The 24,468-nt window shown below is 46.1% G+C and overlaps 1 protein-coding gene across 2 annotated transcripts in view; it reads left to right on the top strand.

Moving 5' to 3' along the window:
• RASGEF1A (RasGEF domain family member 1A) overlaps positions 1–24,468 on the top strand; it is a 743,923-nt gene that overhangs the window by 492,124 nt on the left and 227,331 nt on the right. Inside the window, exon 1 of one of the 2 annotated variants that reach the window (XM_073685998.1) lies at positions 4,449–4,468. The exons of the other annotated variant lie outside the window; for it this stretch is intronic. The gene's annotated coding sequence lies outside the window, so the exon portion shown is untranslated. Of the gene's footprint in view, positions 1–4,448; positions 4,469–24,468 lie in introns of those variants that run through there. 2 annotated transcript variants of the gene reach the window in all.

A 24,468-nucleotide genomic window follows, 5' to 3' on the forward strand; every position in this document is an offset into this window, starting at 1 on the left:
ATTTATTTATTTTTCCGTCCACATAACCCATAACCGTTTGATGGCAAAGCATCTATGGTCCTCAATGTTGCCGATTACTTGGTGTCCTCAATGCTTAGAAACACAGGCAGATATTTATCCATCATGTAACACCATCAAGGGGGCATCTGATTGGCTCCAAATTTATTCTGCAGCAGGACGACGACCCCAAATATAGTCCTGGAAGTGATGAAATGGGTCCTACAGAGCCGTGAGCTCAACATCATCCAGGTTACCTGGGATTACATGAAGAGACAGAGGGATTTGCACAAGTCTAATACACCGAAGATCTGTGGTTAGTTCTCCAACATGTTTGGAGTTCTTTCAGAAACTATGTAAGTGACAAGTGTACCGAGAAGAATTGATGCTTTGATGGGCAAAGGACGGTCAGCAAATATTGATTTCGATTTCTCTCTTGCTTATTCACTTTGAATTTTGCTACCTAATAAGAATAAACTATTAACACTTCTAGATTTGAACGTTTTCTTATTTTGCAGCATTTTTTCCACACCTGCTTAAAACTTTTGCACAGTACTGTAAGTCTATGGAGAAGTAAGTGGGAGAAACTGGAGGGAAAAAAGGAAAACATTTAATGAGAAACTGCTGAGGCTTCTAGTGTAAAAAATAAAAACTGCTTAAAAGTATAGAATACAAGTCATAAAATGACCACAAATGGTATTACTCCTCAAGTACACATACATGACAGCTTATTCTAAAAAGTTACCTGAAAATGCAGTTTTAAATTTCTGTCATATGACAAGAACTAGCGATAATGCTCACACATACAGTAAGCAGGTTGTCCTCGGGGTTTACACTTTATGAGAAATACTCCTTATGTATCCAATAAAATATGAACTTCATTCTTGGATCAAAATTGTTAACAGCTTTAAAAGGCTTTGAGACCAATAAAGATGTGGCATTTCCCACTGATTCAATTACATGCTTGTATAACGGCAAGCTGTCTTTATAAATTTACTTGAACTTGCAATATTTCACATGATTTAATACCAACCATTAAACAGTTCCATTAATTTATGGAATTATTTAATCTATGGGTGACAGCAGGCCTAGATTACTTTTGCCAGGAGAACTATAGTATCCAATTTTTCAGAAGACAGGAGCACTTCTCTTCAACAAAATAATATTTGGGACAGAGCAATGACATGTCTGGGTCCAGAGGACAACGAAAGTCCATAAACAAATACCCATAATGGATTGGAGTCCCGTGAATCGATCTGCCCACCTCTAGTCACAGTCTTATATTACTATTTATTTCCATACAAAAAATACACAGTTGTAGAAAACGCTGATGCTTGTAACCTATCTGAAGAATATACTGTATGCTACATATACACAATAAGAGTTCATTGACATAAATGATTGAATAATCGGCTGCTTTATATCTTGTTCACAAGACAGATCAATGAGCCTGGAGCCTATGAAGAACATGAAGTCTTTGTAACTTTGTAGTACCGAGCCATAAGCCCTCCATGTGGAACCATATGGTCCTTCCATACGGCATAGAACTGCAGAGATATTTGTTATATTGCAGCATATGATGCAACCAGCAGAAAAAAACTGCTTCCTTTAGAGTTTGGAAGAATATAATTGTGAAGCATCGTTTACAGGCTTCTGTACCGTCTTACAGCTCAGTAGAACTTGCTTGTTCAGAGCTGTATTCTGGTTGTGTACCTCAGCCCTAATGTTGTTGTGCAATACATAAATTATAGTATTAGTTATTTGAGAAACTACAAAGGCAGCACCAATCCTGTTGCAGTTAAAAGTCCTTTAATTCAACAGAAATGGACATCCATCGGGCGGTGTGTATCAAGGCAAGAGAACAATGCGGGGAGGGGGAAAGTGGACGACGGCCGTTTCGCACCTGTGTGGTGCTTCTACGGGTCCATTCTGAGGTCAGAGTGTGAGCATTTCCTTTTCACAGGATATGAGACACGTGCACAATTAAAACCAAATTTGCATAAAACTCAAACCCTTTTCTCTAATGCAAAGAATCACAAGATATTAATTATAATAGAAAGACTGACATGTCCAATTTTTCATTAAGTCCTAGTGGACCTAGCGCATCAGCATTTAGGATCCATTTACCTTCTTTTAATAGAAGAACCCAATTACAATTACCTTCCTGAACAAGATGTTTCACATGCTCCAAGCCTGCGAATCGTAAAGAATTAGGGTTTGCATTATGGCATTGTCTGACATGTCTGATTAATTTAGGTGACCCTTTCCCTGATGTTATGGAATAGAAATGTTCTCTAAATCTAATAAATAATGGGCACATAGGTTTCCCTATGTAAAAAAGTGACATGGACAAAATATTACATATACCACATATTTTGTACGACAAGAGATAAAGTCTTTGATATCATGAAAGACAGCCTCTATTCGTATAAATTTTCCTGTAATATTCAATTTACAGTAAGAACAACTACCACATTTATAATTGCCAATGAGATTATGGTCATCTAGCCATGTGTTTTTCTTATTTGATATAAATCTATTAGGTGATAGTATATCTCCTAATTCTTGTAAAAAAATGTACATAGGGAAACTATTCGCCCATTATTAATTAGATTTAGAGAACATTTCAATTCCATAACATCAGGGAAAGTGGTCACCTAAATTAATCAGACATGTCAGACAATCCTATAATGCAGACCCTAATTCTTTACGATTCGCAGGCTTGGAGCATGTGAAACATCTTGCTCAGGGAAGTAATTGTAATTGGGTACTTCTGGTAAAAGAAGGTAAATAGATCCTAAATGCTGATGCGCAAGGTCCACTAGGACTTAATGAAAAATTGGACATGTCAGTCTTTTTGTAATAATTAATATCTTGTTGTGATTCTTTGCATTAGAGAAAAGTGTTTGAGTTTTATGCAAATTTCGTTTTAATTGTGTACATGTCTCATATCCTGTAAAAAGGAAATGCTCACACACTGACTTCAGAATGGACCCGTAGAAGCACCACAAAGGTGCGAAACGGCCGTCAACCACTTTCCCTCTCCCGCATTGTTCTCCTGCCTTGCTACACACCGCCCGATCGATGTCCATTTCTGTTGAATTAAAGGACTTTTAACTGCAACAGGATCGGTGAGTGCTGCCTTTCTATTTTCTCAAATAACCTGCATTAATGTGTGATGGCTCTTGCACCACCGCTGATTCCTGAAATAGCCGTGTTAGCCAGCCATTATAGTTTGCAACACTGGTGCCTGAAATTCACTATTTGTATAAATTATAATATTGGCCTGTATATTTAAACGTTAGGAATTAGTTAATTTTCCTCCTTTGAACCTGTGACAGAAGAAGTCACCAGGCTTCTTGCTTCTTCTCGCCCTACAGCCTACACCAATGACCCGATTCCCTCATAGTCCCTCTTCCGGGCTGTCATTACCTACCTAACTAAAATATTTAACCTTTCTCTTTCTTCCTGAATCTTTCTTTCTCCACTCAAACATCCCATTATAACCCCTTTACTAAAAATAAAACATCCCTTGACCAGAACTGCCCTGCTTACAATAGACCTGTCTCTAATCTCCCCTTCAGCAATAAAAACCTGGAACGCTTGGTCCACTCTCATCTAACCTCTCAGATAACGCTCTTACAATTTGGTATCCGCTCTTTACACTCTACAGAAACTGCCTTTACTAACAAAAGGTTCAAGAATTCGGCACATCCATATAGAAGTATTAAGAGGTATTGGTCTTTATTTGAAATCCATTTAAAAGGAAACAAACATGTTCAGCTAGGACATTAAAATCTACACGTTTTTGGCAACCGTCCTTAATCATAGAATGGAGTACAATTTACATATGATCTTATTTAAATACAAACGGACCAATCACTGTTTAATAATAATAATAATAATATTTTTATTTATATAGCGCCAACATATTCCTCAGCTCTTTACAATTCAGACATTATGGGCACTGTCCCCATTGGGGCTCACAATCTACATTCCCTATCAGTATGTCTTTGGAGTCTGGGAAGAAACTGGAGAACCAGGAGGAAACCCACGCAAACACAGGGAGAACATACAAACTCCTTGCAGATGTTGTCCTTGGTGGGATTTGAACCCAGGACCCCAGTGTTGCAAGGCTGCAGTGCTAACCACTGAGTCACCGTGCTGTTTAGTACAGAACAACCTATGGGAAACAAGTGAAAATATACAAAATTTGGATATAATTAATCTGCAACAAAAAAAGATCTATATAACAACAAATATATATATATATATATGAAAAATCAGTAAATGTAAAAAAGATTCTTCCACCCTGCAGGTATTTGGTATTAAGGATCCAGAAGGCTTTCTGTGTGATGACCTGTTTTTGCCAGCTGCCTCCTTCTTCAGGACATTTAACCTATTCCAGTCCGAAAAAACTGCGGGAAATATCACAGTTGTGTACTGTGACAAAATACTTTGCAGCTCTAGAGTAAGAACTGAATATATTTTTTATATTGGATAAATGTTTATATGTTTTTTTAATTCTCTAATGGTACATCCCACATAGTATAAATGACTGGAAGTACATTCAATGCAGTATATTACGTGGTGCGAGTCGCAATTAATGAAAGCTTTAATGTTGCGGCTTATTCTACTGTGAAGGTTGAAAGATGTTTTTTTATTTTGTGTAAAAACACACACATTACATAGATTTCCAGCGCATTTATAAAATCCTTTCTGAGAAAGCCAATTGTTTTTATTATTTTGATTTGTAAACATGTCGGGAGAACGCATGTTGCCTAAGGATCTGCCACATTTGGCGACATAACGTCAACCATCCTGCAAAATGTTCCTGAATGTGTCATCCTGATTAATTACAGGTAAGTATTTAGAATGTTTTTTTTCAATTGGAGACTATATGCTGTTGAAAAGGTAATGGGAAAGAGTCAGAAATAATAGGGTTTTTGTTGGTGTTGTAAAAGTAATCCTTTCTAGATTTTATGTTAACTTTCTCAACTGCCGATTTTATTAATGATGTATTATAACCTCTATAATTAAGCCTTTTACAAACTCCTTGTTTTTCTTGAATGAAAATATTATTGTCTGAGCAAGCGCGTTTGGCTCGCACAAGCTCACAATAAGGGATAGATATGGCCATATGTTGAGGGTGGAAGCTGGGGGCTAAAAGAATAGTAGTACTGGATATCACTGGATATTTCTTTTCTATATAATGAAGTTTATATCTGGCTTGTATCTGACTCACCTTGTAATAGAATATCCACAAATGGAATAAAAATACTGGGAATACTGGATGTAAAATAGAGATTGTATTCATTAGGGTTCAGAAAGGAAATAAACTTGGGCACAGACAATATGTCGCCTGATCTTACAATTAGTAGGTCGTCAACATATCGGCCGTGTCATATCAAATTTTCAAAGAATGGATTAGTTTAATGAAATATAAATTTCCCCTGCCATCATGCCACACACAGGATAGCTAAAGACTATGAGACTGCCCATTGGGGCATCCTCTACCTGTAAGAGATATTTTTGTCAAAATAAAGATAATTGTGCCTTAACAGATGTTGTATTGCTATAACAATGAATTGTTTCAATTCCACTATGTAAGAACTGTATTGTATAGCATGAATAACTAAATGATGAGGAATAACAGAATATAAATTAACAACATGACATGTAAAAAAAGAAAAATCATGATCCCACTTGAAACCATCAAATATTTGTAAGATAGTTGAGGTATCTTTAAGGTACCCTGTAGTGTTGAGCATTCCGATACTGAAATATCGGGTATCGGCCGATATTCGCGGTATCGGAATTCCGATACTTAATTCCGATACTATTGCAATATCGTATACCGGAATCGGAAGTTCCCATAATGCAATGAGACATTTTCATTTTATTCAGCCAATGAGGATCCTAAGAAGTGTGGGCACATCCTGTTAGGCATGTAGGCATCTTAACTAATGGCATGGCTGTGATTGGCTGCTGAAATGATGTCATGATGCACTATAAAAGCCACCGCCGCCATTTTGAGCTCACTCTGCTGTGAATTCAGTTAGGGATAGGACGCTGTTGTTCTGAGGGACAGTTTTAGCTACCTATTTGCTCTATACTGCTTTACCCAAGCTACTTTCTAAATCACTGTGCCTTGCAGTGCTAGTGCACAGTTCCCTGTGCTGTTCACCGCTATCTGCAAGGTCTGTGTGTGTGAGTGCAGCTCACCCTGTAGTGTGTGCTTCAGCCAAGTCTGGTTGTAGTGCACTCAGTGTGTGTCACTGCCTCATACATTGTCCTTTTTTGCCAATTCATAATTTTTCCTGATATCTCCTATTAGTGTGGTGGTTCCATCTGTATTCAGCTAAATTGGTTCCAAACACACTATATAGGAGTAGATAGAGAAATTTTTTTCCGTCTTGCAGCACTAGTGCACAGTGCTCTGCATCTGTACTGTTCACCGCTGTCTGCAAGGTCTGGTGTGTGAGTGCAGCTCACCCTGTAGTGTGTGCTTCAACCCCGTCTGGTTGTAGTGCACTCAGTGTGTGTCACTGCCTCATACATTGTCCTTTATTGCCAATTCATAATTTTTCCTGATATCTCCTATTAGTGTGGTGGTTCCATCTGTATTCAGCTAAATTGGTTCCAAACACACTATATAGGAGTAGATAGAGAATTTTTTTCCGTCTTGCAGCACTAGTGCACAGTGCTCTGCATCTGTACTGTTCACCGCTGTCTGCAAGGTCTGGTGTGTGAGTGCAGCTCACCCTGTAGTGTGTGCTTCAACCCCGTCTGGTTGTAGTGCACTCAGTGTGTGTCACTGCCTCATACATTGTCCTTTATTGCCAATTCATAATTTTTCCTGATATCTCCTATTAGTGTGGTGGTTCCATCCATATTCAGCTAAATTGATTCCAAACACACTATATAGGAGTAGATAGAGGAGCCTTTCTGCAGCATTGGGCCCTGCAGCCCCAGCCAGATTAGTATTAGCCTATTTTTTGCAGCCTCATCTATTGCATTGTAGGTTACCTTCCTACATTGTAATAGCTACAAAAAGTTTGTGATACTATCGTTATTACATCTTTAGGCACATCCAGTGTCTTTTTGTGACAAAAAAAACCTAAATAAAGTTCACCAAACACTCCACTTTACAGTTGTGTAGGCCACATTAGCTCATATTAAAGTCTAGTCCACACTTTATAAAATTAGTGTTTCTTATACCTGTTAGCAGCTGTTCAGGAATAAGCACACTAAGCCCTTAGTACTTTTCTGCCTATCTTTATCAGTCTACCAAGATGAAGAAGGCAGGGAGTAAGGCATGTGGTCGTGGTCGTGGGCGTGGGCGTGGAGTTTCTGCAGGGAGAGGACGTGAGGATTCTGTGCCTGCAGGGAGAGGACGTGGGGATTCTGTGCCTGCTGCGGGCACCAGTGACTCAGCATCCCCCAGTTTTACCAGGGAACAGTCCTTTATGCGCAGCTTTGTAGGAGCTAGCCGTACCCCACTGCTGCGCGAGGACCAAATTGAAGCCGTTGTCGGATGGATGGCAGCTAACGCATCGACTTCAATTAGTTCCAGATCCTCTCAGGTCCTGAGCACTGAAGAGCACCCATCTGTCTCTTCACCACCTGCCAAATTGCCCAGGCAGTCAGAGAGCCCTGGACAGGAGCCATCTCTACTTCTGTTCTCTGAATCTCTTGGCTTGGAAAGAGGGGGCCAGCCAAGCAGAATTCGAGAATTTGAAGAAGAGGTAGTATGCAGTGATGCGCAACCGTTTTGTCTCTCTGAATCTGAAGAGGCGGGTGGGCCAGTGCCTATGGTCAGCAGCACACCTCAGTACGCATCTGATGATGAGACTCAGGTGCCACTTTCTGGTGCGTACTGTGCTGTCGAGACTACCCAGGAGAAGCAGTTGTTTGAAGAGGGTGGTGTAGATGATGAGGTCCTTGACCCATCATGGCGTGAGGGACAGGAAGGTGGTGGGAGCAGCTCTGAGGAAGAGATTCCCCGAACGGCCCAAAAAGGAGGGAGAGGGAGGGGGCAGACTTGGTTGCCTGTAGCCTCCACTTCGGCACCCATTAGGAGCATGGCTCTTCCAAAATCCAAAGCGGGCGCTCCCAAGACTTGCAGTGCCTGGTCCTTTTTTGACACAGTTGCAGATGACATTTGCTTTGTCAAATGCAAGCTGTGTAATCAGAAGGTGAAAAGAGGGAAAAGTGTCAGCAACCTCAATACCACAAATATGTGGAAACATGTGCGGACCAAGCACGTGGTGGAGTTACACAAACACACTGAAGACCTAGGCCAACCTACAGCGCCACCTACCACCTCTTCAGCTCGTGTTGTAGCCTCTTCCTCCAGCTCACACACAGCTGGTTCGGCTTCCTCACAGGATCGCCATGGAAGAATCTCTGGCACTGTTGTACAGAGACACAGTGTAATTCCACCCACAGCACCACTTTCCCAGTCATCCTCACACTCCCAGGCCAGTCTACAGCCATCGTTAGCACAGGCATGGGAGAAAAGGCGCCCATACTCGGCAAACCACCCCCGAGCACAGGCTCTGAATGCTGGCATTGCTAAACTACTGGCCCTTGAAATGCTATCATTCAGGCTGGTGGAGACTGACACATTCCGTAACTTTATGGCATTGGCAGTCCCACAATACAACGTGCCCAGCCGCTTTTATTTCAGCAGGCAAGCCGTCCCTGCCCTGCAACATCATGTGGAGGGAAAAATTAAACATGCGCTACAAAACGCCGTCAGTAGCAAGGTCCACCTGACCACTGATGCGTGGACCAGTAAGCATGGACAGGGACGATACCTTTCCCTCACTGCCCATTGGGTAAATGTTGTGGAGCCGGGTACAGATCTTGAGAGTGGCGCTGTACGTGTTCTGCCAACTCCAAGGATTGCAGGAATCCAGTCTGTACACATTGACTCCTCCTCATACTCCAGTTCCTCTGAATCAGCGCTGCAGGAGCCGTCACGGTCTACCTCCACATCGACCCGTGAACGGTTACCTGTTATGATGACCGATATGAGCACAGCCGTGGCCAAACGTCAACAGGCCGTATTAAAATTAATTTCTTTGGGGAATCGAAGCCACACAGCGCAGGAGCTCTGGAATGCCATCAAGCAGCAGAGTGACGTGTGGTTTGTGCCAGCGAATCTCCAGCCAGGCATGGTAGTGTGTGACAATGGCCGAAATCTGGTGGCAGCTCTGGGCCTAGGCAACCTCACTCACATCCCATGTCTGGCACATGTGCTCAACTTGGTCGTGCAGAGTTTTTTGAGGGACTATCCGGATCTTGATGCACTGCTTCACAAGGTCCGCATAGAGTGCGCTCACTTGCGGCGTTCCAGCAATGCAAGATCACGCATTGCAGCTCTGCAGCGCCGATTATGTCTTCCGGAACATCGCATCATATGTGACCTACCCACCAGGTGGAATTCAACGTTACATATGTTGGAGAGGTTGTGTGAGCAGCAGGCAGCAGTAATGGAGTACCAGCTGCAGCAGGCGCAAACAAGTCGCAGTGCGCGCCGTTCACACTTCACCACCACTGAGTGGGCCTCTATGAAGGACATTTGCCACGTTTTGCGTGCCTTCGATTATTCCACGCGGATGGCGAGTGCAGATGATGCACTAGTCAGCATGACTATCCCCCTTATCTGCCTGCTTGAAAAAACACTGCAAGCACTAAGGGACGAGGTTTTGGAAGAGGTGGAGGATGAGGAGTCACAAATGCCATCTGCTTCTCTACAGTCTGCGCAACGTGGTTCCTCACAAAGGCCTAGGCAGGGGACACTTTGTGAGGAGGATGAGGAGGAGTCAATGGATGAGGAAGACATCTGTCCAGAGGAGGGAGGTACACAATGCTCTAGTAGTCAGTATCTAGAGCGAGGGTGGGGTGATGCAGAGCAGGCAGAGATCACGCCTCAAGCAGGGGACAGCGTTTCTTGGCCAGTTGGCAGTCTGCAGCACATGGTTGATTTCATGCTGCAGTGCCTCAGAAACGACCGCCGCATCGCCCACATTCTCAACACGGCTGATTATTGGGTGTCCACCCTCCTAGATCCTCGCTACCGGGACAACTTACAAAGCCTCATAACACCATTGAACCGGGAGCGTAAAATGCGGGAGTACCAAGACGCACTGGTGCATTCCATCATGTTCTCCATTCCAACCGAGAGCAGTGCTGCTAGTGCTTTACAAAGCAGCTCAGTGCGTCGAGGCAGTGGAGGAAGCTCTGCACAAAGAGGGAGCAGAAGCAGCGCCTCAGCACAAGGCAAGACCAGTATGGCCGAAATGTGGCAAAGTTTTGTGTCCCCGCCGCCACAAATGTCTACACCATCACAGACAGCTCCAGTCAGCAGGAGGCAACGTTTCCGTCAGATGGTGACAGACTACATGTCTTGCCCTCTTAGTGTACTCCCAGACGGCTCTTCTCCCTTCAAGTTTTGGGTCTGTAAGCTGGATACATGGCCAGAGCTTAGTCAGTATGCACTGGAGGTGCTAGCTTGCCCTGCTGCTAGTGTATTATCGGAACGCGTCTTTAGTGCCGCAGGTGGTGTACTAACAGACCGTCGCATGCGACTATCCTCCGATAACGTTGACCGGCTTACTTTTCTCAAAATGAACAAGGCCTGGATCTCTCATGAATTTGCCAGTCCTCTTCCAGAATAAATAATTGGTTGGCAACAGTATCCAGGTCTCCTGTTCTGTTCATGTTTCTACCACCTGAACTGTAATCCCTGAGCTCCAACACCGCCAGTTGGCGCTCGGAAGTGCCGTCTGCACAGTCAACACTTGCTGCCGTGTTATTGGGGTTCAGTAACGTCAGCTGTTCTCCTGCTGTGCGGACGGCAATTTCTCCTGATTTGTCCACATCCACTGTACTACACATTTTAAAGTTGCTCCAATTACTCCTCTGGCTCCTCTGTTTTCATTCTTATCCCTGGGCTCCAGCACCGCCAGTTGGCGCTCGGAAGTGCTGTCTGCACAGTCAACACTTGCTACCATGTTATTGGGGTTCAGTAACGTCAGCTGTTCCCCTGCTGTGCGGACGGCAATTTCTCCTGCTCTGTCCACATTCTCACTACTACAGATTTTAAAGTTGCTCCAATTACACCTCTGGCTCCTCTGTTTTCATTCTTATCCCTGGGCTCCAGCACCGCCAGTTGGCGCTCGGAAGTGCCGTCTGCACAGTCAACACTTGCTGCGGTGTTATTGGGGTTCGGTAACGTCAGCTGTTCCCCTGCTGTGTTCACGGCAATTTCTCCTGCTCTGTCCATATTCACTGTGCTACTTATTTAAAACTTGCTCCAATTACACCTCTGGCTCCTCCGTTTTTAGTATTTACCCTGGGCTCCAACACCGCCAGTTGGCGCTCGGAAGTGCTGTCTGCACAGTCAACACTTGCTGCCGTGTTATTGGGGTTCAGTAACGTCAGCTGTTCTCCTGCTGTGCGGACGGCAATTTCTCCTGCTTTGTCCACATCCACTGTACTACACATTTTAAAGTTGCTCGAATTACACCTCTGGCTCCTCTGTTTTCATTCTTATCCCTGGGCTCCAGCACCGCCAGTTGGCGCTCGGAAGTGCCGTCTGCACAGTCAACACTTGCTGCCGTGTTATTGGGGTTCAGTAACGTCAGCTGTTCTCCTGCTGTGCGGACGGCAATTTCTCCTGCTTTGTCCACATCCACTGTACTACACATTTTAAAGTTGCTCGAATTACACCTCTGGCTCCTCTGTTTTCATTCTTATCCCTGGGCTCCAGCACCGCCAGTTGGCGCTCGGAAGTGCCGTCTGCACAGTCAACACTTGCTACCATGTTATTGGGGTTCAGTAACGTCAGCTGTTCCCCTGCTGTGTTCACGGCAATTTCTCCTGCTCTGTCCATATTCACTGTGCTACTTATTTAAAACTTGCTCCAATTACACCTCTGGCTCCTCCGTTTTTAGTATTTACCCTGGGCTCCAACACCGCCAGTTGGCGCTCGGAAGTGCTGTCTGCACAGTCAACACTTGCTGCCGTGTTATTGGGGTTCAGTAACGTCAGCTGTTACCCTGCTGTGCGGACGGCAATTTCTCCTGCTCTGTCCACATTCTCACTACTACAGATTTTAAAGTTGCTCCAATTACACCTCTGGCTCCTCTGTTTTCATTCTTATCCCTGGGCTCCAGCACCGCCAGTTGGCGCTCGGAAGTGCCGTCTGCACAGTCAACACTTGCTGCGGTGTTATTGGGGTTCGGTAACGTCAGCTGTTCCCCTGCTGTGTTCACGGCAATTTCTCCTGCTCTGTCCATATTCACTGTGCTACTTATTTAAAACTTGCTCCAATTACACCTCTGGCTCCTCCGTTTTTAGTATTTACCCTGGGCTCCAACACCGCCAGTTGGCGCTCGGAAGTGCTGTCTGCACAGTCAACACTTGCTGCCGTGTTATTGGGGTTCAGTAACGTCAGCTGTTCTCCTGCTGTGCGGACGGCAATTTCTCCTGCTTTGTCCACATCCACTGTACTACACATTTTAAAGTTGCTCGAATTACACCTCTGGCTCCTCTGTTTTCATTCTTATCCCTGGGCTCCAGCACCGCCAGTTGGCGCTCGGAAGTGCCGTCTGCACAGTCAACACTTGCTGCCGTGTTATTGGGGTTCAGTAACGTCAGCTGTTCTCCTGCTGTGCGGACGGCAATTTCTCCTGCTTTGTCCACATCCACTGTACTACACATTTTAAAGTTGCTCGAATTACACCTCTGGCTCCTCTGTTTTCATTCTTATCCCTGGGCTCCAGCACCGCCAGTTGGCGCTCGGAAGTGCCGTCTGCACAGTCAACACTTGCTACCATGTTATTGGGGTTCAGTAACGTCAGCTGTTCCCCTGCTGTGTTCACGGCAATTTCTCCTGCTCTGTCCATATTCACTGTGCTACTTATTTAAAACTTGCTCCAATTACACCTCTGGCTCCTCCGTTTTTAGTATTTACCCTGGGCTCCAACACCGCCAGTTGGCGCTCAGAAGTGCTGTCTGCACAGTCAACACTTGCTGCCGTGTTATTGGGGTTCAGTAACGTCAGCTGTTCCCCTGCTGTGCGGACGGCAATTTCTCCTGCTCTGTCCACATTCTCACTACTACAGATTTTAAAGTTGCTCCAATTACACCTCTGGCTCCTCTGTTTTCATTCTTATCCCTGGGCTCCAGCACCGCCAGTTGGCGCTCGGAAGTGCTGTCTGCACAGTCAACACTTGCTACCATGTTATTGGGGTTCAGTAACGTCAGCTGTTCCCCTGCTGTGCGGACGGCAATTTCTCCTGCTCTGTCCACATTCTCACTACTACAGATTTTAAAGTTGCTCCAATTACACCTCTGGCTCCTCTGTTTTCATTCTTATCCCTGGGCTCCAGCACCGCCAGTTGGCGCTCGGAAGTGCCGTCTGCACAGTCAACACTTGCTGCCGTGTTATTGGGGTTCAGTAACGTCAGCTGTTCCCCTGCTGTGCGGACGGCAATTTCTCCTGCTCTGTCCACATTCTCACTACTACAGATTTTAAAGTTGCTCCAATTACACCTCTGGCTCCTCTGTTTTCATTCTTATCCCTGGGCTCCAGCACCGCCAGTTGGCGCTCGGAAGTGCTGTCTGCACAGTCAACACTTGCTACCATGTTATTGGGGTTCAGTAACGTCAGCTGTTCCCCTGCTGTGCGGACGGCAATTTCTCCTGCTCTGTCCACATTCTCACTACTACAGATTTTAAAGTTGCTCCAATTACACCTCTGGCTCCTCTGTTTTCATTCTTATCCCTGGGCTCCAGCACCGCCAGTTGGCGCTCGGAAGTGCCGTCTGCACAGTCAACACTTGCTGCCGTGTTATTGGGGTTCAGTAACGTCAGCTGTTCTCCTGCTGTGCGGACGGCAATTTCTCCTGCTCTGTCCACATTCTCACTACTACAGATTTTAAAGTTGCTCCAATTACACCTCTGGCTCCTCTGTTTTCATTCTTATCCCTGGGCTCCAGCACCACCAGTTGGCGCTCGGAAGTGCCGTCTGCACAGTCAACTCTTGCTGCCGTGTTATTGGGGTTCAGTAACGTCAGCTGTTCTCCTGCTGTGCGGACGGCAATTTCTCCTGCTCTGTCCACATTCTCACTACTACAGATTTTAAAGTTGCTCCAATTACACCTCTGGCTCCTCTGTTTTCATTCTTATCCCTGGGCTCCAGCACCGCCAGTTGGCGCTCGGAAGTGCCGTCTGCACAGTCAACACTTGCTGCCGTGTTATTGGGGTTCAGTAACGTCAGCTGTTCTCCTGCTGTGCGGACGGCAATTTCTCCTGCTCTGTCCACATTCTCACTACTACAGATTTTAAAGTTGCTCCAATTACACCTCTGGCTCCTCTGTTTTCATTCTTATCCCTGGGCTCCAGCACCGCCAGTTGGCGCTCGGAAGTGCCGTCTGCACAGTCAACACTTGCTGCGGTGTTATTGGGGTTCGGTAACGTCAGCTGTTCCCCTGCTGTGTTCACGGCAATTTCTCCTGCTCTGTCCATATTCACTGTGCTACTTATTTAAAACTTGCTCCAATTACACCTCTGGCTCCTCCGTTTTTAGTATTTACCCTGGGCTCCAACACCGCCAGTTGGCGCTCGGAAGTGCTGTCTGCACAGTCAACACTTGCTGCCGTGTTATTGGGGTTCAGTAACGTCAGCTGTTCTCCTGCTGTGCGGACGGCAATTTCTCCTGCTTTGTCCACATCCACTGTACTACACATTTTAAAGTTGCTCGAATTACACCTCTGGCTCCTCTGTTTTCATTCTTATCCCTGGGCTCCAGCACCGCCAGTTGGCGCTCGGAAGTGCCGTCTGCACAGTCAACACTTGCTGCGGTGTTATTGGGGTTCGGTAACGTCAGCTGTTCCCCTGCTGTGTTCACGGCAATTTCTCCTGCTCTGTCCATATTCACTGTGCTACTTATTTAAAACTTGCTCCAATTACACCTCTGGCTCCTCCGTTTTTAGTATTTACCCTGGGCTCCAATACCGCTAGTTGCTGCTCAGAAGTGCCGTCTGCACAGTCAACGCTTGCTCCAGTGTTATTGGGATTCAGTAACGTCAGCTGATCCCCAGCTGTGTGTCCGGCAAATTCTCCTGCTTTGTCCACATCCACTGTAGTACGGATTTAAAACCTCCTCCAAATACACCTCTGGCTCTTCTGTTTTTAGTATTTACCCTGGGCTCCAGCACCGCCAGCTGGTTCTCGGCAGTTCCATTGGCTCTTGTACCTTCTGCTACCCATCCGGGTTCCAGTACCGTCAGCTGGTTCTCGGCAGTGTCTTTGGCACGGGTACTCCCTCCTGCCCAGCCTGGTTCCAGCACGCCAGCTGTTTCCGGGTAGTGTCAACGTCACTTTGCCTCCAATGCGTTGTCCTGTCGTGTTGCGGTCGGGTTAGCCGACTCTATGGTGCCTGCAGTTTAGGTGACTCCTATGTGGGCTGCGGGATCTGGCAATGAAGGCTGGTTCCATAGTGCCAATAGGACAAGCACCCTCTGTAGGACTGTGGGTTTTGGTAACTGCGGCCGGCTCGCGGCCTTGAACTTTTTTTTTACATGGGTACCTTCTGCTACCCATCCGGGTTCCAGTACCGTCAGCTGGTTCTCGGCAGTGCCTTTGGATTAGGTGCCTCCTTCTCGGTATCCAAGTTCCACCAACGTCTGCTGGTCCTTGGTAGTGCTTTCTGGCACAGGTACCTCCTGCTTAGTAACCGAGTTCCAGTAACATCAGCTGGTCCTCGGTAGTTCCATTGGCTCTTGTACCTTCTGCTACCCATCCGGGTTCCAGTACCGTCAGCTGGTCCTCGGTAGTTCCATTTGCTCTTGTATCTTCTGCTACCCATCCGGGTTCCAGTACCGTCAGCTGGTTCTCGGCAGTGCCTTTGGATTAGGTGCCTCCTTCTCGGTATCCAAGTTCCACCAACGTCTGCTGGTCCTTGGTAGTGCTTTCTGGCACAGGTACCTCCTGCTTAGTAACCGAGTTCCAGTAACATCAGCTGGTCCTCGGTAGTTCCATTGGCTCTTGTACCTTCTGCTACCCATCCGGGTTCCAGTACCGTCAGCTGGTCCTCGGTAGTTCCATTTGCTCTTGTATCTTCTGCTACCCATCCGGGTTCCAGTACCGTCAGCTGGTTCTCGGCAGTGTCTTTGGCACGGGTACTCCCTCCTGCCCAGCCTGGTTCCAGCACGCCAGCTGTTTCCGGGTAGTGTCAACGTCACTTTGCCTCCAATGCGTTGTCCTGTCGTGTTGCGGTCGGGTTAGCCGACTCTATGGTGCCTGCAGTTTAGGTGACTCCTATGTGGGCTGCGGGATCTGGCAATGAAGGCTGGTTCCATAGTGCCAATAGGACAAGCACCCTCTGTAGGACTGTGGGTTTTGGTAACTGCGGCCGGCTCGCGGCCTTGAACTTTGTTTTTACATGGGTACCTTCTGCTACCCATCCGGGTTCCAGTACCGTCAGCTGGTTCTCGGCAGTGCCTTTGGATTAGGTGCCTCCTTCTCGGTATCCAAGTTCCACCAACGTCTGCTGGTCCTTGGTAGTGCTTTCTGGCACAGGTACCTCCTGCTTAGTAACCGAGTTCCAGTAACATCAGCTGGTCCTCGGTAGTTCCATTGGCTCTTGTACCTTCTGCTACCCATCCGGGTTCCAGTACCGTCAGCTGGTCCTCGGTAGTTCCATTTGCTCTTGTATCTTCTGCTACCCATCCGGGTTCCAGTACCGTCAGCTGGTTCTCGGCAGTGTCTTTGGCACGGGTACTCCCTCCTGCCCAGCCTGGTTCCAGCACGCCAGCTGTTTCCGGGTAGTGTCAACGTCACTTTGCCTCCAATGCGTTGTCCTGTCGTGTTGCGGTCGGGTTAGCCGACTCTATGGTGCCTGCAGTTTAGGTGACTCCTATGTGGGCTGCGGGATCTGGCAATGAAGGCTGGTTCCATAGTGCCAATAGGACAAGCACCCTCTGTAGGACTGTGGGTTTTGGTAACTGCGGCCGGCTCGCGGCCTTGAACTTTTTTTTTACATGGGTACCTTCTGCTACCCATCCGGGTTCCAGTACCGTCAGCTGGTTCTCGGCAGTGCCTTTGGATTAGGTGCCTCCTTCTCGGTATCCAAGTTCCACCAACGTCTGCTGGTCCTTGGTAGTGCTTTCTGGCACAGGTACCTCCTGCTTAGTAACCGAGTTCCAGTAACATCAGCTGGTCCTCGGTAGTTCCATTGGCTCTTGTACCTTCTGCTACCCATCCGGGTTCCAGTACCGTCAGCTGGTCCTCGGTAGTTCCATTTGCTCTTGTATCTTCTGCTACCCATCCGGGTTCCAGTACCGTCAGCTGGTTCTCGGCAGTGTCTTTGGCACGGGTACTCCCTCCTGCCCAGCCTGGTTCCAGCACGCCAGCTGTTTCCGGGTAGTGTCAACGTCACTTTGCCTCCAATGCGTTGTCCTGTCGTGTTGCGGTCGGGTTAGCCGACTCTATGGTGCCTGCAGTTTAGGTGACTCCTATGTGGGCTGCGGGATCTGGCAATGAAGGCTGGTTCCATAGTGCCAATAGGACAAGCACCCTCTGTAGGACTGTGGGTTTTGGTAACTGCGGCCGGCTCGCGGCCTTGAACTTTTTTTTTACATGGGTACCTTCTGCTACCCATCCGGGTTCCAGTACCGTCAGCTGGTTCTCGGCAGTGCCTTTGGATTAGGTGCCTCCTTCTCGGTATCCAAGTTCCACCAACGTCTGCTGGTCCTTGGTAGTGCTTTCTGGCACAGGTACCTCCTGCTTAGTAACCGAGTTCCAGTAACATCAGCTGGTCCTCGGTAGTTCCATTGGCTCTTGTACCTTCTGCTACCCATCCGGGTTCCAGTAACATCAGCTGGTCCTCGGTAGTTCCATTTGCTCTTGTATCTTCTGCTACCCATCCGGGTTCCAGTACCGTCAGCTGGTTCTCGGCAGTGTCTTTGGCACGGGTACTCCCTCCTGCCCAGCCTGGTTCCAGCACGCCAGCTGTTTCCGGGTAGTGTCAACGTCACTTTGCCTCCAATGCGTTGTCCTGTCGTGTTGCGGTCGGGTTAGCCGACTCTATGGTGCCTGCAGTTTAGGTGACTCCTATGTGGGCTGCGGGATCTGGCAATGAAGGCTGGTTCCATAGTGCCAATAGGACAAGCACCCTCTGTAGGACTGTGGGTTTTGGTAACTGCGGCCGGCTCGCGGCCTTGAACTTTTTTTTTACATGGGTACCTTCTGCTACCCATCCGGGTTCCAGTACCGTCAGCTGGTTCTCGGCAGTGCCTTTGGATTAGGTGCCTCCTTCTCGGTATCCAAGTTCCACCAACGTCTGCTGGTCCTTGGTAGTGCTTTCTGGCACAGGTACCTCCTGCTTAGTAACCGAGTTCCAGTAACATCAGCTGGTCCTCGGTAGTTCCATTGGCTCTTGTACCTTCTGCTACCCATCCGGGTTCCAGTAACATCAGCTGGTCCTCGGTAGTTCCATTGGCTCTTGTACCTTCTGCTACCCATCCGGGTTCCAGTACCGTCAGCTGGTTCTCGGCAGTGCCTTTGGATTAGGTGCCTCCTTCTCGGTATCCAAGTTCCACCAACGTCTGCTGGTCCTTGGTAGTGCTTTCTGGCACAGGTACCTCCTGCTTAGTAACCGAGTTCCAGTAACATCAGCTGGTCCTCGGTAGTTCCATTGGCTCTTGTACCTTCTGCTATCCATCCGGGTTCCAGTACCGTCAGCTGGTCCTCGGTAGTTCCTCAGCTTTCTTGTACCTTCTGCTACATTTCCAAGTTCAAGCTTTTTGAAATGGTTCTTGGTAATCACTCTGGATCTCCCTGACGAGGACCCTGAAGACGAGGACCCTGAAGACCAACCCTAAGAAGACGAGGACCCCGAAGACAATGACCCTGAAGACGAGGACCCTGAAGACCACCCCGAAGAAGACGAGGACCCTGAAGACCACCCCGAAGAAGACGAGGACCCTGAAGACCACCCCGAAGAAGACGAGGACCCCGAAGACGAGGACCCAGAAGACCAACCCGAAGAAGACGAGGACCCCGAAGACGAGGACCCCCGAAGACGACGACCCTGAAGACCACCCCGAAGAAGACCAAGAAGATGACCCTGAAGAAGTTGACCAAGAAGACAAAGAAGAGAAGACAAGCACCAAGATACAGAAAAACAAGAGACAGAAAACCAAGAAGCAGAAATACAAGAAGCTGCAGAACAAAAAGCGGAAGAACATTAAGCATAAGACTAAAAATCAGAGCAAAAGATAATATCTAAATTATAAGCAGAAGATGACTAAGCAGTGTATGGGGGTGAGTCCGTTCCTCCTCGTGGTGCCCCTGGAAAAGACCTGCTGCTGCAGGCCAAACTGAACGCGGACAAATCCTGTTGTAAATCTTTTGTGACGGGCAGAACGAAAGGTGTAATGTCCAACCTTTTATAGATAACAACTACAGGAATGCCTGTCACAAATAAGAATATGATGAAGAAGAAGAATATGAAGAAGATGAAGAAGTAGAATATGAAGAATGTAAAAAAAAGAATAATACGAAGAAGGTGAAGAAGAAGAAGGTGAAGAAGAAGTGGATGAAAAAGATGCTGAGGATGATGAAGGAGAAAGTGTGGGAGAAGTAAAAAAGAAGGTGAAGAGCATGGAAGTAGTGAAACATAAATATCTGACAAAATATAAAAATACTTAACATAGTTAATATTTCCGTAACTCAGAACATAATAAAAAAATATTAATTCCTGCTATTCCATTTGACTGGGCTAAACCTCTATGCCTTTATTGTCTCCCCCACCTCCCCCAATACATTCTACATTATTCTTAGTTGTTTTCCTTCATGTAGAAATAACCTACAAGGAAAGAAAGGGTTTATTTTAATTCCGATATTTATGTCCCATTGACTTGCATTGGTTTCCGGTATCGGAATCGGCGATATCCGATACTTTTTCGGTATCGGTCCGATCCAATCCGATCCGATATTTCCCGATATCGGAAGGTATCGCTCAACACTAGTACCCTGATATACAACTAACTAAAGATTAAAAGTGTTCATCCACCCATTTGTTAAGTTTTTCATTCAGGAAACCTATGCCAGATATTATTGGGCATAATTGAGGAGGAAATATGTTTTTATGAGCTTTGGGGAGACCATGGAATATGGGAATGATAGGATATTCAGGTAAAAAATATTTATTTTCGCTGTTTTTAATAATAGTTAGTGAGATGCCATCGTTGTGACATTTGGATAGATTTTTTTTTAAAATGATTATGAGATTTGTTCTGAGATGCTTGTATGTGCTGTCATTATTGAGGATAGAAAAGAACTGTTTTTTGTACAGGGTTGTATCCACAATGACAACACATCCAGTCTTGTCTGACCATCATATAATTAAATTTTGATTGGCCTGGAATTCTTTAATGGCCTTAAATTGTTGGTTATTTAAATTTCTTTCACCTTTTAATCCCACAATATTTTCATCAAGGAGTATCAAATCCCGTTCAACTAGGGTTTGGAAAAGGTCCAACAAGGGTACTCTGGATTGTAGTGGGTAAAAATTAGGATTTTTAATTTAACCAAAACATCATCATCTGTTAATTCAAACACTTTTGTTTTCTCACTTTGTAAATTTTATAACATAAGCAAAGTGTGTTGTTCTTTGAAATTTAAATTTGTAAATTCATTATTACAAATGTTACTATATGCATCTGAGGAATTCTCTGGTGTGTTAGATTCATTGATGAAATGTCTCTTGCCTGTAAGCAGACAAGCAAACCTGTTAACGTCTTGAAAAGTTTGAAAGGGATCGAAATTCTGGCTTTGGACAAAATTGAGTCCTTTAGCCACAACCTCGATCTGAGTGGTAGAAAGAATAGTGGGTGAAAAAATTAGTACATTATTCAAACATATGTTTAACGTGGTGATTTTTCCTTATTTCCCTTGTTGGATTCCTTCTGAACATGGCAGGACCGGGATCACCTGCGTCCTCTTCTCTTCCCTTTAAGTTTTTTGACAGATTGGTAGATTTTCTTTTATTTCTTGGAGTGGAAGCATCTGAACTGTAGTCTGTAGAGTCCCATTCAGATGAAGTGAAAGATACATGTTTAGGCGCAGTTTCAATTCCTCATGAATTATCATTGTGAGGGGAACCAGCTTTTAGAATGGATCCAGTTTTGTTTTTATTATTTTTCCACATATAGACTTGGTTGTTTTTATAGTCAAGAGCATCCCGATTAAATTTAGTTTTTTTCATTATCACAATTGAGTCCTCTAATGTTTTAAGATTGTCCTGCATCTTCTTGTTTAGATTGTCATAATCCAGAGTGTTGATGTATTGAGATAAAGAAACATGTGTAGCGCCCCGTGGGTTCGGTCGCTACAGAGGTATTGCACCTCAACCAGAGGTGTGATATCCCACTCCCAGGTAAGGATGGTGTGTGGACCGGGACTCAGTTAGCTGCATGCATCACACACACCCCATTTCCGGGGGACAGCTCAACGGTGCTCCCATTAGTACTGTAATGCAGGCACGACAGAACATGTCCCTGACTGGAGTGGGGAGGGGGGAGGAAAACCCAGTTATGTAGGAGCAGGAGGGGACGGTTTCTGGGCATAGGTAGGAGCTCATTGGTTGCAAGTCACCTGGGCTCATACACTAGGGGAGGGTATATAAGGTGGGCATCATCTTGGTTCAGGGAGAAGAAGGTCAGTTCAGTCAGGAGGAGAAGAGAAGAGGAGTTCAGCCAGAGAGGGCTGACAGGGAGCTGCGGCTCAGTCTGGGCCCAGCTCCACGAGGCAGGCCTAGGGTGAAGGCCGGAGCCAAAAGAAAGGAACAGAAACAGAAAGGAACAGCAAAGAAAGAGAAGTCCCCAAAGTGTAGAAGGGCCCAGAGACACGAAAGCAGAAGGAACCCTAAGGACCTAGGAGATTGCGGGTGACGGGTTGGCAGAACAGGGTACCGGATCCCAAGTTGGTGGAGGCGACTAATCCTTAACCAAGGACCGGTGGTCGTGACCATTTACTGGTGCGACCCCTCACTACACCTACTAGAAAGGCACACCACATAGGGTCAGGGAAGTGGACACCCAGTCCTCCCAGGAGAAGACCCAAGGCAGCTGGACAGAAGTAGTGTCACTGGTGGGGCACGGCTGACGAAAGGATAGAAGGGAGTCCTGTGCCACACTCTGGAATTGCCTGGGGGTTGATCGAGCCCCCTGCCTGGTGGACGCAGCACGGCTCGGGCCGTCCTATCTGTGCACAAGTGACCTGGATGAGAACTGTGAGTAAAGAACCTGAACTGCAACACCTTGTCTCTGTGCTTTCTCATCGCGTCAGCACTACTAGTACTGGGACGCCCCGCATCACAACCACCATCATCGCTCCACATTGCCCTGAGGCTAAACTCTTCCCGTGGGGAGTCATACCACACTCTGCTGCCCTTACAACACCAGCCTCAGAGGTCGGTTCGGCAGCGGCGGTTCTTATTGACCGCAATCCACGGGTGGCGTAGTCGGACATTAAACCACAAAAAACCCTATAAAGACTGCCACTGGTTTGACCACCCTGAGCCACGGGACCGGGTCGCCGCCACGGTGACTACAACCCCCAGCATCCCACAAAAGGCCCGGTTCCGGGTTCCTCACGCGGCCCAGGGGGCACGTCACAGGCATATCATCAATTACTTGTTTCAGTTTAGAAAGTTTAAGTTCCCCATTGCTAATGATTAATTCCATTAGTTGCAGTGAACATTTTGTGAGGATATTATTCCAAAGTGTGAGAGAGTCATCAGAAAAAATGTATGTGGGTATTTTCTTTAAACATAAACCACATCGTCATATTTGTCTTTTTATGTAATTTCTTAATGATTTCCAATCCCACCATGTACGTATTTCTTGGCTGGATAGTTTCTCACATTGGTATATAAACCCTTTGAGATCTGAGAACTCAGGTGTGGTTCCTGTGGAATCATTGAACACCTGAGCCAATCTGGTCATACGTTGATCCATGGAGATAGACAAAATGCAGTGTGAACACTGCGTATATTGGCACGGTTAGAAATTTGTGTGCAAAATTCAATAAACATATATAGAAGTTTTCATGGGTTGAAGCCAATGTCAAAGTCATATCCATATTTTAGAAATCAATCAAAATCGTGGTTGCAATACTATACCATCAATGTTCGTTGTGAAGGGGGGCTCTATGCAACACAGACAATTTATGTATAGGAGAAAAGAGAGACTGCTCACCTTCACTGGTATTATAGTTGGGTTAAGGATAAATAACCCATATAATGGATTTTAAATAAAGACCAATTCTTTTTAATACTTCAGGATGGATGTGCCAAATTCTTGAACCTTTTGTTATGAATGTGCTGTGCTAAACCAGCAGAATTCATGGCACCCACGGTTATTTATCCTGAACCCAGCTACAATACCAGCGAATGTGGTGAGCGTTCTCCTTTATTCTCCTATACATAAATTTACCTTACTAATGTCTCCAACGACCTACTAACAGCTAAATGTATTGTTTACTACTCCCTGCTGCTTTTCCTCAAGCACCACATTTTTCTCACTGTGCTTCATGCTCTTGGCCTTAAAGAAACTGCTCTCTTTTGGTACTCCTCCTACCTCTCAGACCGATCTTTCACTACATCATTTGTCGGCTCTTCTTCCTCTCCTCTTCCCCTTATTGCTGGGGTTCCTCAAGGCTTAGTCCTTGGCCCCCTCCTCTTCTCTCTATACACTGTCCCTATTGGACAAACTACCAGCAGATTTGATTTCCAGTACCATCTACAGTGGGGAAAATAAGTATTTGATACTTGCAGTGTGATTGATTGAGTGTGTGGACAGTTGTCTTTTATACAGGTAACTAGTTCAAACTGGTGCAATTAATACAGGTAATGAGTGCAGAGTAGGAGGACAGCTAAAAGAAAAACTAACAGGTCAGTGAGAGACAGAATTCTTGCTGGTTAGTAGATGATCAAATACAGTACTTATTTCATGCAATAAAATGCAAATTAATTATGTAAAAATCATACAATGTGATTTTCTGTTTTTTTGTTTTTAGATTCTGTCTCTCACAGTTGAAGTGTACCTACGATAAAAATTACAGACCTCTCCATTCTTTGCAGGTGCGAAAAATTGCAAAATCGGCAGTGTATCAAATACTTATTTTTCCCACTGTATATGCTAATGTAGCACCCCGAGGGCTCGGCTGCTACAGGGGTATTGCACCTCGAACCAGAGGTGTGATATTCCACTCCCGGGTAAGGATGGAGTGTGGACCAGGACTCGTTAGGCTGCATATAGCACACACACCCCATTTCAAAGGGACAGGTCAACGGTGCTCCCACGAGACAGGAGTGCAGGCACGACAGCATCTGTCCCTGGCTGGAGTGGGGAGGGGAAAGTACACCCAGTGGTGTAGGAGCAGAAA

Source organism: Phyllobates terribilis, unplaced genomic scaffold, assembly GCF_046119375.1.
Source record: "Phyllobates terribilis strain yellow unplaced genomic scaffold, ASM4611937v1 Scaffold_5__5_contigs__length_657084704, whole genome shotgun sequence".
In the NCBI taxonomy this organism is placed as follows: Eukaryota; Metazoa; Chordata; class Amphibia; order Anura; family Dendrobatidae; genus Phyllobates; species Phyllobates terribilis.